This window comes from Oncorhynchus kisutch, linkage group LG11 (assembly GCF_002021735.2).
Source record: "Oncorhynchus kisutch isolate 150728-3 linkage group LG11, Okis_V2, whole genome shotgun sequence".
NCBI classification, from domain to species: Eukaryota; Metazoa; Chordata; class Actinopteri; order Salmoniformes; family Salmonidae; genus Oncorhynchus; species Oncorhynchus kisutch.
The window spans coordinates 57,468,020-57,485,871 of NC_034184.2; positions in this window are offsets into that span (position 1 = coordinate 57,468,020).

A 17,852-nucleotide genomic window follows, 5' to 3' on the forward strand; every position below is an offset into this window, starting at 1 on the left:
TAGCATGTGTTGTGTAACTTAGCATCTTGAACCTAGTCAGACCATTACTGTTTCAGCTGGCTGATAGGCATTCCAAACAGAAGTGCACAGGGTTCATGATGGGTGAAACAGCAACTAACCCACACAAATTTACATCAACAAAACTGCTCATTGATTTCCGGAGGTAGTTAGACCCAAGTGAGCCACCTAGACCTGGGTGGTAAAAAGGTAAAGAGAATGGGGAGTTAAGTACCTGGGAACCATCATGGACAGCAAACTAATTGAATGCCAACACTCAGAACATCAATAAAAAAATGCCAACGACAACTGTACCTCCTGTGCAGACTGAAAAAACAATATCAACACCTTGATACTCTCCAACTACTACACCTGCCATATAGACAGTGTGTCAGTGGCTAATAAGGGTTTCCTCAGGCAGACCTAGGGTCCAAGCTCTGCAGGCTGCAGTGGAGGGGGGTTCAAGGACTCTTATGAAAAACGGCCAGGGACAAGGCCAAACGCATCATGGAGGACACCACACAAAATCTTGCCCAATGTTTTTAGCTGCTGTCCTGAAGGAGATTCTGAAGATTACTGACGGTTCTCACTGTTCAGTAAGAGTAGGAGCAAGGCAAGTTTAATTTCATCAGCCATCGAGCTGCTGAACAGTGGGACATAGGACAGATGCAGGCCCAATACACGGTTGGACAGTAGGCCGCAGATATTTGAATATGTGAAATGGAAATGTGTGACTTGTGAACCAACTATCCAGTTTTCTGTACTGCATGTAATGTGTATTTACATTATGACGTCACATGATGAATTTCCATGTAAATGGACAATAAAGTCTATCCTATTGCAATTAGACAGGCCTACAAGCCCTCAGTCCAGCCTCTCTCAGCTTATTGCGGACAGTCGGAGCACTGATGGAGGGATTGTGTATTCCTGGTGTAACTCCGGCAGTTATTGCCATCCTGTACCTGTTCCGCAAGTGTGAGGTTCGGATGTACTGATCCTGTGCAGGTGTTGTTACATGTGGCCTGCCACTGCGAGGACGATCAGCTGCCCGCCCGTTCTCCCTGGAGCGCTGTCTCCCTATACGGACATTGCAATTTATTGCCCTGGTCACATCTGCAGTCCTCATGCCTCCTTGCAGCATGCCTAAGGCACGTTCACGCAGATGAACAGGGACCCAGGGCATCTTTCGTTTGGTGTTTTTCAGAGTCAGTAGAAAGGCCTCTTTAGCGTCCTAAGTCTTAATAACTGTGACCGTAAGCTGTTAGTGTCTTAACGACCGTTTCACAGGTGCATGTTTATTAATTGTGTATGGTTCATTGAACAAACATGGAAAACAGTCTTTAAACCCTTTACAATTAAGATCTGTGAAGTTATTTCGATTTTTACAAATTATCTTTGAAAGACAGGGTCCTGAAAAAAAGAGACCTTTTTTTCTGAGTTTAATAGATTCAAAGCAAACCATGGCTTAGTCTGATTAATCAGGATTGGCCAAGGGTGCTAAACAGCTAAACCCCAATTAATGTCTTGTTCTACATTGGCAGCTTGAAGTGACAAAATAAGCATATCTGATGGAGATGGTTCTTCTTCCTCTAGTCTGAACAGCCAAAAAGCACATGGAATGAGATATTTCTATCCATCTTCATAAGTGGTTTGAAATAAGATGCAAATCTGATTCCTGGCCATGGGACTAGTATTTGAACAATCAAATCTTATTTACACTCAAGTGGTTTTTAGACTGTTACTTGGCATATCTTGTTGCTTGGTAGCTACTCTGACAAGAACATGTGGTAGCTAACTACCTTAATTATTTACCCAAAAAATTGCTGTGGCAAGCCAAAAAAAAGACAACATTTGGATAATCTTATCCTTTGAGGCTTTTAATGTGTTCCTACACTGATTTTTAACATTCAAAACTGGTAAGTGTCAATGGTAGGCATTGTTGTCACCTTAGCTTACTAGCTTCATAACTTCTGAGTGATAGGAAGCACGAGTGCCAACACCAATAACACAGAACCCAAACCGTCTGTACGGCTCGCTATCGTGCAAAAAATATATTTTGTCCGACCTACACCAAACGCGATCACGACACGCAGGTTAAAATATCAAAACAAACTCTGAACCAATGACATTAATTTGGGGACAGGTCGAAAAGCATTAAACATGTATGGCAATTTAGCTAGTTAGCTTGCTAGCTAATTTGTTCTATTTAGCTAGCTTGCTGTTGCTAGCTAATTTGTCCAGGGATATAAACATTGAGTTGTTATTTTACCTGAAATGCACAAGGTTTTCTACTCCAACAATTAATCCACACATAAAACAGCCAACCGAATCGTTTCTAGTCATCTCTCCTCCTTCCAGGCTTTTTCATCTTTGAATTTATATGGTGATAGGCATCTACACTTTTACCACAACCGGCAAAACATTCCGTCTTTCAATCACCCACGTGGGTACAACCAATGAGGAGATGACACGTGAGTACCTGCTTCTATAAACCAATGAGGAGATGGGAGAGGCAGGACTTTCAGCGCGATCTGAGTCAGAAGCGACGTGTCCGGTCTGGTCAGCATGTAAGCCTACACATACCGTCGTTACTATGCGAACTAGCTTAGACATGTCAGCAAATGACTGCTGTCTGAAAGCACACGCACGCTGTTTGGACAGGCAGTATTCCAAAACAGATTTGGAAAACAAAACGGATTGAGCATTAACACCTGCAGTGTGAACAAGGCTTAAATAATTTGAAGTCCCATTCATATAAACCAGTTTTCTTTCAAATCCAATGTCAGTTCTGCACAAGCCAATCTGTCAGTTTTTTGGCCAGCAATGAGGCTATTTAAACAAGGTCTCTCCCTCGAGAAAAATACACTGACAGCTTGTGTGATTTAGCTAGTTTTAACACAGACAGTAGGAAAACAGCAAAGCCTTTACTTGTAGTTATAAGAGGATCATTTATTGCTTTCTTTCATAAGCAAGCGATACAGAGAAAGCACCTGCGCTCTTAAGGACGCTACCATCTTGAAAATAACGTCAGCCCTTCGGTTTCAGACGGTACCGAACCGCGGTTAGTAAGCACCAGTATATAATCACTCGTTTAAGTTTAGCTTTTGAAAGCATCTAAGAACCATTACCATAACAAATGTTCACTAAGAAACGAAAATTGCTATATTTCATTCCTAATATACACGAACATTTTCTAAAACAGTTGTAAATATTTCTCAATTTATGCAGGCATATTTTCGGTAGTCACATAACAATCCACCGTTCCACGGTGGTGGTAAAAGGTGAGCTTTCTTTCTGCTGCGCTTTTTGTGAATACAACTGCAAACACCTTTTCAGATATACTGTATCGACTGCAGCGCTGGTAGGAATGAGTTTACTTGAAATAAGATTACCACAGATGACCTTCCCATGATGAACTGAATAATTATTCAACAAGAGCATGTTTATGGGCACAAGTCATCATAACATATATTTTTTATTTCACCTTTATTTAACCAGGTAGGCAAGTTGAGAACAACTTCTCATTTACAATTGCGACCTGGCCAAGATAGGGCAAAGCAGTTCGACACATACAACGACACAGAGTTACACATGGAGTAAAACAAACATACAGTCAGTAATACAGTAGAAACAAGTCTATATACGATGTGAGCAAATGAGGTGAGATAAGGGAGGTAAAGGCAACAAAAAGGCCATGGTGGCAAAGTAAATACAATATAGCAAGTGACCCATGCCTATACATTTAATACATTGGTCAGAATTATAAATTCAAAACGATTTAGCTGTTGATATCGCAGAGTTATCGCATGTTAGTTTACTGTTTACCCTTATTCATGACTCAAATTCCATGTCATTACATCTAGGGCTGGGTAGCTATACCCCTTGAGTTCTTGAGAGCTACCTTACTGTTACAGTCTTTAAGGTTTCCAGTTATTTAAATATATCTCAAGAATAGGCTAGAATAATTTGGCATACCTTTATGGGATTAGCTATTTTAGCTAACTAGTGCAAGCAGTATTAGTATAAGAACAACATAGTTGTTTTTTTCTCATTATGCTTTGCAAATAATAGTAGCACCATGTTTAAATAAGTATACTGAACAACAATATAAACGCAACAATTTAAAAGATTTTAATGAGTTACAGTTCATAGAAGGAAATCAGTCAATTGAAATAAATAAATTAGGCCCTAATCTATGGATTTCACGTGACTGGGCAGGGGCATATGCCCACCCACTTGGGAGCCAAGTCTACCCACTGGGTTGCCAGGCCCAGCCAATCAGAATGAGTTTTTCCCCCAAAAAGGGCTGTATTACAGACAGAAATACTCCTCAGCACCCCTAAATCTTCTATGTGCACTTGGAAATGTCATGCACTGCACTTGCTCCATTGCATTTTTGTTGGTGGCTTAGGCCTACTCTGATGGTGCAGACCATACAGAGGGTGGCTGTAAAACGTAACCAGCCTTTGGGAAACAAAACCTCTGTGCTCAAGTCTTCCTGTAGCATAGAAAAGGTCAGCTAGCCTAGTGTCACAGTAATTTCACCTTTACCAACATCAGAAGTAGACTATTGTCGGAGTTCAGAGTGCTGGTGGGGCCATGCTAACATCTGTAAGGGGTGGCAGGTAGCCTAGTGGTTAGAGCATTGGACTAGTAACCAAAAGGTTGCTAGATCAAATCCTGAGCTGACAAGGTAAAAATTGACATTCTGCCTCTGAGCAAGGCAGTTAACCCACTGTTCCTGGGCTGTCATTGCAAATAAGAATGTGTTCTTTACTGACTTGCATAGTTAAAAAAAAATTAAGTTAGAAGGCTTACCTTCTACCCAATGGCATTGTATCTGACCAGATGATATGCCTATTTTATTTTAAAACATTAATGCACAATACATTGGGAAATTTGGACAATCCAGTAGGAGAGCACATGTGGCTGCTACTTATAGAATATTTATTTTAGCCTGGAATCCATGGTGAAATGGAGCATATCATCTTTATCCATCCATTTGCACATAAATTCTTTCTTCTAAGTACCCAACCCGGCATACCACACAGCCTACACACTACAGGCTGGGAGCAGCATAGCTGGGTTAGCAGTTTTGGGTTTATTTACCTTGCTCAAGGGCACAACGACAGGTGGTGCCTGGGATATTGATTGATTCAACGTACAATTGTAAGGTAACCAGCTGCAATAGGATTTTGAGTTTGCTCAACAAAATGATCACACAAATTTTTTCTTTTGAGTTTGCTCAACAATTTTTGTTGACCAATCTCACAATCCTATTGCACCCGGTTGCATTGCAATTGTACTTTGAATCAACATCTCTTTATTTTCAGTCCACATGCATCCTAGGTGTTCAACAAGATGACCAAAACATTTGTGCATTCATCATTTACACAGTGACAAGCAACTAATCAACAGATTTAGCATCACTAATGCTGAGAACTCAATCAGAACGGGCCCTTCAATCCCCGCTAGATACCTAATATATCTCCCTCCCCTGAGAAGTGTAGGCCTGTTGACCAGTATATAACCCAGTATATGTTTTGCAATGAGGTGTTGCATCGGCCGAGGTCTGGGGAGGGGCTGTTAAAGGCATGCGCTCTTTAGCACGATGGGGATAGGTTCACCCGACACATCCTGTTAGCTGACCTTTTGGCCTTTGAGCAAAAAGGGCCAGAGGGGGGGGTTAATTGATTAATCACAGGCCCAATTAAGGTGGGGAAATGAGAGCCCCGAGTTAAGATGTTAGGCAGGAAAAGAAGGATGGCTAAATAATGACTGATAATGCTACCGAACATCTGAATCAACGAGGAAGAATTGTTTCTTTATTGTGGTCACCATCACACATCTTTTAGCTATTATTAGGTGTTCCTTGCATTGTTGTTTAATTAAAACACTCAGTTTGTGAATATCGGGTTTCCATACAAAATGTCTCTTTTAATTTGGCTACCTTACCACTACAAGGGCAATTGATATATCTGATTTCTGCTAAAGCTCTTTGTCATCCCTTGAAGTCCACCAAAACAAAGCAGATAAAAGGTAGCCTAATTAATCAAATGGCTCCAAAGCTAATGTTCTTCTTACATAGACTCTATACTGTAAAACGGAATGCTTGGAACCCTCAGGCTACTCAAGAGGGTGTCAGAGAACCTCTGCCATTGAGTAGGCCTGTCAATGAGAGCACTCGTTGCAGCTGGATGCCTGCTGTGACTCTACACGCGCAACACACCCACTCACTCCCTTTCCAGCACCAGGCAGAACCTACTGCTCGCCTGCTGTCTGACTGTCTGAACTCCAGGTAGCGTGGAGCGGGGGCAATGAAAGCTCAAGCCACCCATCACTGAGGCTGACTGCATTGAAGAGCCATAACACAGGTCTGCAGTCACTTGTCCCCTTCAGAAGACGAGTCAGTCAGGAGTCGAGTCTCCCCCTATTGAATTCCAATGGGCCACTCATTAACCGGTGACATAATGTGGCTCGCAGTTGCTGAGAGATTCAGGCCAAGAGAGGTGGCGCCTTCTGCCCGGCATGCATCGTCGAGGGATGGTGGGTTGTGTATGTGAGAGGAGATTACTGCTTCTTTTCGAAAAAGCGATGAGAAATGGTCATCCCCCTTACAATGAATTAGGAGCAAAAAGAGAAGTTGGTAGGAAATTTTGATTTCCTAATTCCTATAGTAGTATTGTTACAGGTGTACACTACATGACCAAAAGTATGTGGACACCTGCTCGTCGAAAATCTCATTCCAAAATCATGGGCATTAATATGGCGTTGGTCCACCCTTTGCTACTATAACAGCCTCCACTCTTCTGGGAAGGCTTTCCACTAGATGTTGGAACATTGCTGTGGGGACTTGCTTCTATTCAGCCACAAGAGCATTAGTGAGGTCTGGCACTGATGTTTGGCGATTAGGTCTGGCTCGTAGTCAGAGTTATATTCATCCCAAAAGTATTTGATGGGGTTGAGGGGCGGGGCTCTGTGCAGGCCAGTCAAGTTCTTTCACACCGATCTCGACAAACCATTTCTGTATGGACCTCGCTTTGTGCACGGGGGCATTGTCATGCTGAAACGGGAAAGGGCCTTCCGCAAACTGTTGACACAAAGTTGAAAGCACAGAATCGTCTAGAATGTCTTTGTATGCTGTAGCATTAAGATTTACCTTCCCTGGAACTAAGGGGCCTAGCCCGAACCATGAAAAACAGCCCCAGACCCTTATTACAGATGGTGCTATGCATTCAGGCAGGTAGCTTTCTCCTGGAATCTGCCAAACCCAGATTCATCCATCGGACTACCAGATGGCGAAGCATGATTCATCACTCCAGATCGTGTTTCCACTGCTCCAGAGTCCATTGGCGGCGAGCTGTTCACCACTCCAGCCGACGCTTGTCATTGCACATGGTGATATTAGGCTTTGTGCGGCTGCTCGGCCATGGAAACCCATTTCATGAAGTTCCCCACAAATAGTTATTGTGCTGACGTTGCTTCCAGGGGCAGTCAGGCCTGTCTTCTACACCTGACAAAACCAGCTTTTGATCAAATACATTTTTACTCATGTGCAGGCGCCCAGAAGGATCCAGGCCAGTGGGTGCGGGCTGTGACCGGAACTGGAAAATAACACATACATTGTCCTCCTCGCTCCTCTCATCCTTCGGAACGAGAGCCCAAAGTCTTCTGCACTGTTCACCCTGGAGAGGTAGGTACCTGGCATGCTGCTTTGCCGATGTTGAACATTGTATTGATCTCCTTGTTTTGTTGTCTTTTTTTACTTGGTGCACTATCACATAGCACAGTAGTTGGAGTGACCTGTCCGGTAGGAGGGTGTGTGACTTGAATAGTGTGACACTATGATGGTTATATTACTTAAAGGAGAAGTTCACTTTAGTTGAAGCAAATCTCTATTTTCAATGCAAATAGCATGTTCTAGAAGAAGTGTTGACACTTTTTTTGCAGTCTCACTTGTTTTTGAGAAACCTACCCCTAAAGCGATATATACTTCCTCAATCTTGTTCAGCAGTTGTATGGGCACATAAAAACATGAACAAAGGCTCCAAAAAGGCTCCAAAAACACCCAAATATGTCCCTTAAAAACAGCATCTAACGCTCTCAGTAATCTCTCAATAGTGCTGCAAGTCATTAGATGTTGTACACATGAAATTGTGTCATTCCGAACTTTCTCCGCAAAGTGCTGCATGGGCTACACTGAGAAGCAGCACAGCTGGTAGTGGAAACCGCTCGAGTTGTGTTTTTGGAGCCTTTTTGTGCTTTGAAAATAGTAACCTCTTTATGCTGTCAAAATTTCACCCTACTACCTCATCTTTCTGAATGCCTTGTTGTGTACGTTGACAGCCACATAATTGCTTATACAGGAAACTGATGCATTAAAGGCATAGGTCACTATAATTTTATGTTTTTGAGTGCACTGCTAGGCGAGTCTTCCCATTACCATTGCTATATGCTTATAAAATGCTAGCTAGGAGATGCTAGGCTAAATACAACTTTTAAAAACTGTTTATATTAAACGAAAACACCCTAGGTAGCTGGAAAATAAGCTTAAACAAAAAGAGTGAACTCTCCCTTTAAAGCTGTTCACCTGCTTACAGCGGGAGCGCCTAGAGTCTATTTTGATGTCTGAGAGGAATTCGGTTATTAGTTCACCCCAGTCTTTTACCACAAATTAAACAAGTCCATCTTAACTCTGTTGCCTCTTGGCGGTGAATCAGTCAGTGAGCTCGACATGAGCCTAGATTGCCAGTGAAATGTTTATTACCTCACATTTGTTTCGCAGGCCATCATCAAGCTACATTTAGGAGGTGTCTCTCCCTCTTTAAATCTTCACTCGGAGAGAGCTTGAGTTTCCCGGGGAATCGGAAAAGACCTCACTCTTTGTCCTCTCGTACACCAGCAAGGAGAAATCATAGCCACTAGTCAGATCATCCCAGTCCCATGATGAGGGGGAAAGCAAGAAAATTAAAAATGCCAGAGAGAGGGCAAAAACAAACAAGAGGAGCTTCCTTATGAAGAAATGCAAGCCATCCAAATAAGGATTGATCCAACCTGCCTGCGGTGCCATCTGGCAAGGGAGGTCGACGTGAAAGGAAGCAAACAAACTTAAACAACAGACGGGACTAACCGCTTTATTCCAAGGGAAAACGGAAAAGAAAACAAATCAGCTCCTAGCCCCTGGCAGAAACCATTACTAGGCTGCTTACAAAAAACAACAGTTGCATTTTGCTAGACATTTCCACAGTTCAGGGCTTAATGTGAATCCATGCTCGAGTCCAAACCATCAACCAGGCAACCACACCTGCCTTCTTCTGACAGCAATCAATAGTTAACCATTAGCATTTTGGAGCTATAGCTTAGCAACACGGTAGGACTGAGGGTATTAGCATGGGTATTGGATAAATAGCAAGTGTCCATGCATTATGACCATGGCCACCGCCTCGAGCCGTACCCAAAGTGACCTTGATAAAGCAGGAGCTTAGAGACCATGTAACACCTCTTTTATAAAAGGGACCGTAGACCTGGGTTATTAACGGAATTGTACTGTGTACATTATATAGTGTTACAGGGGCACAGGCAGTTTTGAGTGCTGTTCCCTTGAGTGTAATTGTGTTGCAGAGAACCTTAATCACTTGTTTCTTTTTTTTTGTGGAGGTCTTGCAAGATGTGAGTAAATACATAAGCTGGAAATTCCCCGGTAATGACCTTGTGTGCTGGGTTGTGGCATTTGTTTAGCTGGCACCAAGACAAATCAGCCAGTTTGATAATTGTTGGAAATTGCCAGAAATGTATTGGGGCAAGGTGCGGCATCTCAAATTTCCCAGTCCAACTCAAGAAGGGACACAAGTGGGCCCCATATCCATGTTCTTAAAACTCAACGTGGTTGGGAGTGATGCAAATTTCCCTTTATATGCAAATGCATGAGTAAGATAATAAGACCTTGATTTTTACCAAGGTTGTCAGGGAGGTGGTCTGGTAAAAGGAACTGAAGCTAATAAAACCCAAAGAGACATTTTACTCGTTTTTCTCTTCTCGTACTCTTGCGGTAGGCCTCAAGATCTTGATCCCTGATCGGCAAGCTCTCTAGAGGTTGCGGTTCTACGGCCTTAAGGTTTGAGTCAAACCTAAAAACTCTTATTCTAGCAAGTTTTCAATGGTTTGCTCTCGGAGGGATCAGTGAGTTTCTGGTTATTATTTTTCTCTGGCTTGTGGTAGATAACATCTGCAGTACATTAGATTGTAATTAGCAAACCACCAGTGGGATGTTGCCTGTTTTATACCAGTTTGAAGCAAATGCTGTGCTGAATGTTTGAAGTGTTTCAGTTCTGTTGCTGTGTGGTGTTACTGTTTTGGCCACAGCAACGCAACAGATTCCTCGGAATCACGCTTGTTCAACCCTTTAGAGTTGCTATAGGCTTTATTACCTTGAGGGCGGGTCTCTCCTCTCTCGGGTGTACGGCGAGGTCTCGGTCGGTGTCCCCCATCTGCTCAGTAAAGCTCTTCCTGAACCCGCTGTGCCCCTCAGCACCAAGCCTTTGCCCGCGAGCAGAGCCACACACACTTACACAGCCCAGAGAGCCAGCTGCCCTATGATGTAACATGGGAACGCACACTGCCCTTACCCCATTCACCTACAACAACACACACACAAACACACAGGACCATTTAAAACAAACACACCCTATTGGTCTATTCTATGCACATGACATACATCTTAGCATATACAGTGGGACCTACATGCATGCCTGTGTGTACAGTACAGCACACACGCATATCACAAGAATGTCAATGAGACACACGTACTACACACACACACACACACACACACACACACACACACACACTTGGATGAGTAGCACTCCATGTATTATTAATTTAAAAGCTTGTCAAGGCCCACATCCTGGCTTCGATACATAATTCAGCAATCGATTTCATCACTTGTTCCCTTAAAGAGATCATGTTAATTGACTTAGGGCTCATGACCGTCTGTTATGGTTGCCGCTCAAGTCTCTCATAAATCATAAACTCTTCGTTGTATTAGTACCTTTTTAGATTAGAACATGTCTTGTTAAGCGATAAGCGAGTAAATGGCTTTTGTCATTTGCCAAGTCATCCATTGTAGCTCATCACACTCTCTGACCTGTTTTTTTAATTTGGCAAATGGCAAAGGACAGTGGAGCTCCTGTAGATTTGATCCCCTTTGGCATTTAGCTTAATTCTGCTCTTGGTAGATTCACATTGAGATTGAAACTAACTGTTCTGGGTTGAGACTTCATTTGACTGACCTGAACTTTAACTCACTTCTTTGAGAGTGATCATGTTTGAGGACATTTTTTGACAACTGGCTTACAGATCAGGTGATCTTTGTTCATATACTAGGATTAATGAGATGATGGTTGACTTCAACAACCTTAAACAATGACCTCAAGCCATAGGCCTAAGCAAGCAATAACAGAATAAGTAAGCAGCCTTGCGTCGTCCAATCGTCCACAAAGCAATAGTCATTGGAGAGCAAGCTCGGTTTTCCGCCATTTCTTTTCAGGGAGAAGTTTTAGCGCTCACATACAAGATCAGAGTCTTACCAAGGCACTTTAAGTTTAAGGGGACCGTTGTGTTTCAAAGACGGGCTTTCTTTTCCCGAAAGAAATCCACAGGTCATGAAAAGTGGATTTGGGGTAAAAAGAAACCATCGGATAACCACGGCTTTGCTCAAACTTTGATTAAAAAAATCTAAGGCGATGTAAGAATACATCCCTGTGCTGTGTGGGCTCCCTTTGTAGTGTCCTGTGGGGCTTTCACACAAAAAGTTCTCAAGGGCGGTAGTTAGGAGTTGATATGTGGGCTGAGCGGTCGCTGGGTCGAGGCTGCAGAGAATTGTTCACTATTTCTCTGTTAGAAAGCAATCAATATGTTCCACATGCAATGCAATCATGTTCTCCCAGGTTGCAGGAGACCAAATGAGTAAACGAATAACAAAAAGCCCAAGCATGATCCTTGATAGATGGGTTCTTGTGAACAGACTAACTCCAAAATTGGTTTGGAGTTGTGCACACAACATCTGCATGACAGTAGCTTGAGAGAGAGAGAGAGACTAGGGATCCAATGATGGATGTGTTCAGGCGCTGTTGTATTCTTTGGAGGGCGCCAATGCCAATCAGACCCCTTGGCACTGGTTCAGCTGGATATCGTGTCTCCCTGTGGGGTAAGCCCAGAACTATGTAATATCAACTTGCTTTACAATGGTCGTGTTACACTCTTTCGATTCCCCTTACCATCCATTTCCGGACAGAAAGCAGTGCAGTTTGTTACTGGTGGTCAGTGTGCAATAACCTTTCAGTGACAGCAATCAGATACAGTGGTGTCAGTGAAATGAAGTGTGTGTGTGCCGGCGTGCGAGCGTGTGCATGCGTGCACCTCATCTCCTCCCATCACCCGCCTCCTTGAGCACCTGCCCGGTCCCTGCTAGTATTAGTACGCCCACACCACTTCCAACAACACAAGGTGTTCTGCAACTCCCTCGCTGTTTCTGCTATTTTAGTGTTCCCTCTCAGTCCATACCTCTTATCCAACCCTTCTGTGTAGTTCAAAGATGGCACAACAGGTGTGTTTGCTTAGTAGCTTCCTATATAATTTTTTTTTGAATGCTGTACCAACACTAACACTCACTTAGACACCTTCCCTACCTAAAATAATTCCATGTTTGTATTTCACCAAAGGAATAATTCTGTTATAATGCTAACTGCATAAATACTGCAATGAGCACTTGATTGAATTGATTCCTCAATATCCCTTAAGAGTTGAATGTCACCTGAATCCATAACTTCCATTCAAGAACAAATGCTCAGGTGCTGTGTCTCACGCTTGTATTTTTATTTAGACTTTAAATCCTGATAAAGGACCCTCAGGACCAACACTCTGACACTTTGATCTTGTACGTGACATAGTTGAGTGAGCTGAGAATCTCTGAATGCTCTAAAAACAGCAGACTACACACAAACCCTGCCGGCGGAGTCTTTAATGACTTCTCAAAAGGAGAGCTGCCTGCCGCGTTTTGAATCAGCCCTTTTTACATTTGTCGCAGGAGGAATCGAGTTGCGTTTGCCCCTGTCAACCCTGAGATAGTGGCCGTGTTTGAGAGGATCAAAACAGTAATGTATTATGGCTAAATTGTGACTGACTGACTGATCTACAAATAATAAGGAGTAGTTATTTATGATGCATGGTTCTTTGTAGATCAGTCATTTGGCAGTCGACTGCACTGTCAGTTGCAATGTCGAACAAGCCCGCAGTCTCAGGGAAGAAATCCAGTTTATTTCCTCCCACAATGACATGTCCCAGGGAAATGTAGACTCTATTCCCACTACAGTACACCATGTCCCCTTAGAGCAACATGGCCTCACCATGACTCTGTATCCAATGCCAATCACTTAGAGATGCTCGATAGCACAGTGACAAGATGAGCCACACCTGAACGTTTCGCCACAAGTAGAAAGTGTGTAGTAAGTTGCATACTGGAGGATGGTTTTGTATTAACGTTATGTTAGCGTTATTGCATCCGACGTGGAAGTTGTGCTATGAAGTTGGAAAATGGACAAATAGAGCCACGGCAAATAGAATGTGTTTGGCCTCCAAGGGCCAGTGGGGTAGTGCCTGGCTTTGATGGTGTGGGGTTGTGACATGTTGTGAGGAGAAACAAATTGAATATATGGGGTGGGAGTGATGAGTGAAGAGTGCAGCCTCGCACATTTCTCAGCCGCCCATAAAACTTTACCTTGTTTGTGCTGTCTTCGACCCACAACTCCCACTCTGGCCTCAGATAATTGCTGTGTGCGGTGCTTCTGCAAGGGGAAAAAAACCTCTTTATTGCATTTGTATCCCTGGCATTGCAAGTTTAATCGAATATCGTAAGTCAAAAGTTGTTTTGTTCTCTCTGCGTTAAAGGTCATAGAGAGAACGAATGACATTGAGCTTACTGTTACTGTAGATGCATTTTTTTTTTTACGAGCCGAGTAGAAGGCCACATGGTCAGTTCTGAGCACTATGTGAAACACCAGCAGGCTACCAAGGTAAACAGGAAGAGTCGCAGGCTTCGCAGGAAGCAGTGTTCTGGCCGTGGCAGGAGAAACGCCATCCATGGGTGCGTGGGCGAGAGATCGGAGTGGAGCTGCCCCTCCCTGGCTGGTGGTACAGGGCCTGCCTATGGGGGGGAGGGGGGAAGAGAGAGAGAGAGAGAAAGTGAGGGAGAGAGAGAGAGAGGGGGGGAGGAGTGGGTACCACCTGTTACTGGCATAGTGCCCAGATGTGACCTCTCCGCAGACGCCATGAGGGCTCCTCGCCTCGCGGTTTCCTGTATCCATGGCCAGCTCATCCGCTCATCCACATCCCTGTGCGTGCGGTGAGGGGGCGTTGACCACAGGGCAGTTTTCTCCTGCTTTCCTGAAGCTGCTTAGGCCTAACCCTCTCGACCCACACACCATCTGAGGTGCGAAGATGCAGTGCTTCCCTGTTATTTCTGAGTTTTACTTGAAATCAAAATAATATAGTAGTGGCAACAGCACTAGGTGAGAAAGGGTGCTGTCTGGTTGAGGCTAAGGTAAGGGAAATACTGGTATGAAGAACATATGCAACTGTACCTCACCATGCCATCATTGAATCCCTTGATCGAGTTATGTGTTACTTGTTTTGTAATATTTCCGTAAAATATTGAACACATAATGTCTCTTTCAACGTCAGCAACTTCGACTGGCAGCAGGGTGTTGACGCATGTCGTTCTGTGCCATGGCCGAGTTGCCAAGTTATTACCTCATTGACCTTGGGTGGCTTTTTATCTCTTACTAATTCTTGTCATGTCTCTCAGAAGATGGCATGATGCCACGGTTTGCCACCCCAAACAACAACAACATGGTTTACACCCGGACTGCAGAGGCTGTATACCAAACATTAGGAACACATTTCTAATATTGAGTTGATTCCCCCCCCCCCTTTTGCCCTCACAACAGCCTCAATTCATCAAGGCATAGGGATGCTGGCCCATGTTTACTCCAATGCTCCCCACAATTGTGTCAAGTTGTTAACTGGATGTCCTTTGGGTGGTGGACCATTCTTGATACACACGGGAAACTGTTGAGTGTGGGAAAAACCCCAGCAGCACTGCAGTTCTTGACAGAAATGCATGCGCCTGGCACCTACTACTATACCCCATTAAAAGGCACTTAAATGTTTTGTCTTGTCCATTCACTCTCTGAATGGCACACTTACACAATCCATGTCTCAATTGTCCCGAAGCTTAAAAGTAATTCTTTAAGCTGTCTCCTCCCCCTTAATTTACACAGATTTGAAGTGGATTTAACAAGTGACATCAACCAGCGATCAGTAGCTTTCACCTGGATTCACCTGGTCAGTTTATATCATGTAAAGAGCAGGGATTTCTTAAAATGTTGTATACTCAGTCACTGTCCCCCGAATAATAGTTGTATAGGGTGAAATCCAACCTCCACATACTACGAGGCACCAGGAAGTCTCCTGCGTTTGAATTGTTTACCACGTTGAATTTGGTGGAATTTGGTGAAATGTGGTATTGATCTGTGTTGTTTCTGATCTAGTTTGTTGATTTGATATATGTTCGTGGCAGGGCCGGTGATGCTTGAGTAGCTGGATTATGGTTGTGTTTCTCCTCCGCTCAGCATAGCCCCAAATACCATTGTTGATCAATCAATTCTTATCTGATGAAGTAATTATTGCAAGGGCAACCTGAAAAACACCAACACAACAGAGTTGTAGGCCTACTTGCATAAATAACATTTCTATAAACACTGGGTGCCAAGAGACTGCATATACAGGGATGAGGTGGGCCAAGGTTTGTCGTGAATTCACCTCAATACAAAAATATTGACGCAGTTACACATCACAATATTATTTCGGACGATGTTATATCGATACTTTGACTCCAAAGCACTTTTATTTCCGTGATTGTCCACCCCCCCCCCCCCCCCCCCCCGATTTAAAAAAAAATCATTGGCTCTCTCTTGTCTCTCGGCAGCAGACCCACTGTCTGTTTCAGTATTTCATTCAATAAAATACCAAAAAATTAAGAATATGTTAAAAGGAATAAGAGACCTGTCAGAGATAGTCCACTTTAGTTTCCAGTTGTGTTGAAGTCTTTTAGCAGTCTCTTGGCGCACAGTGTTAACACACAGGCTCGTTTCTTAGTTAATATTATGTTAGTACCATCTTAAACTGTAAAATAAAGCGTTACCATGTCCTATTTGTGTCTCCTGGACCTATGGTAGCTCTTCCTGTTTTACTTTCCGGCAGGTCTCTGACACAGGTCCGTGCCAAGCCACTCACTAAGTCTAGGTGAGTTGGTTCAGCGGGGGCCTGTAGTGCTCAGGGATAGGAGAGGTGTGTACGTTAGCCAAGCGGCCATGGAAACAAGCGTATGGCTCAGCGACCATGCCAGCCTGGTCAGCCTAAAATAGAACACAGGGAGCAGAGGAGTAGCCTTTGGCTGCTGTCCTGTTCCTCTGTCGAGTGCGTCAAGCACCCCTCTACCAGTGTGAATGAGTTGCACTCGTCTACCAGTGTGGACAGGAGTCACAGGACAAGTGGAAGACCACAACCTTAAACAAAGAACACAACCAACTTGTAAACTGCGGCCTGATTGTGTATCAACGAAGAATAAGACTTATTTAGGCTATGTAGCATCTAGAACTTCTAGCCCTAGAAATGATACCATGCTCCCACCATGCTCCCACTAGGACAGTGGTCGGTTTTCTGAGTCAAGATCACTTTCGCAGTCAAAAAGCAACCTGAGATCTACCGCTTTGACAGTTTTTGAAACATGACTTAAATTTTTTTTTACATTAACCTAATAAAAACATTTCTGTACAGATGAGGTTTGGGCAGTGGCCTAATACAATATCACAGCATATCCGCTATATGCTTGGCCTGACAATATTGTTATTCTCAGACCATATTATATTTCAAAACTTGAGCTTTGATAACAAAATAGATCAGTTGGTGTAGCACTTGTGAGGCACTGCGGCGCATAAATTTAGATAATTCGCTTTTTAATTTGACTGCTGATGGTACATACCAAGACAACTGGGAAATCGAGAGAGAATAAACTAGGGCAAATCATGACGTCAGTGATCTTCAGGTCAGAAAGTCTGAGCTCTAGAAAGATGCCTCAGTTTCCTACTTGGAATTCTGTGTCGGATGACCGTTCAGAACTATTTTTCCCAGTCGGATCTTGATCCCAGTTGTCTTGAACGCACGGAATTCGGAGGTTTACGAGTTCACAGTTGTTTTGAACACAGCATTAGTCTCAGCGGCAGGAGGGAGAGAGCAGCAGAGACCGTGAGAGGCGGACCCTCTCCTTCCCTCCCTCCGGTGAGACTGACCAGAGAGAGAGGACACCGTCTTCCCGCTCTTCCTACTCAAGTCGCACCTCATCTGCCTCATGCACAAATTCAGGTTGGTCCTATGACCAGAGAAAGTGAAATATTCCTTGATATTAAAATAGACCCGATGAGCTGCTAATGATAATAAAAACGCTATCGATGCACTTGGCTACTCGTTCATTGCAACTGCAGTGCGAGTGGAAGTACGGAGAAAGCACATTTTATGTTATGTAATAGTGCTGAATTAAAAACTTCATCGTGAACTCACTCATACAAACAGCAGCTCATTGCTGTATTCTTTGACAGTCTCTCTGCGGTCATGGTGGTATTAGGCACAGTGAATTGAGCTTTCCGATTGGCCAGCGCAGGAGGCAAACTGGATTTAACCAGATCCCCCGGGTGGCAGAGTTTGTCTTTTCAAACAATGAAATGGTTCAAAATGAGAGCATT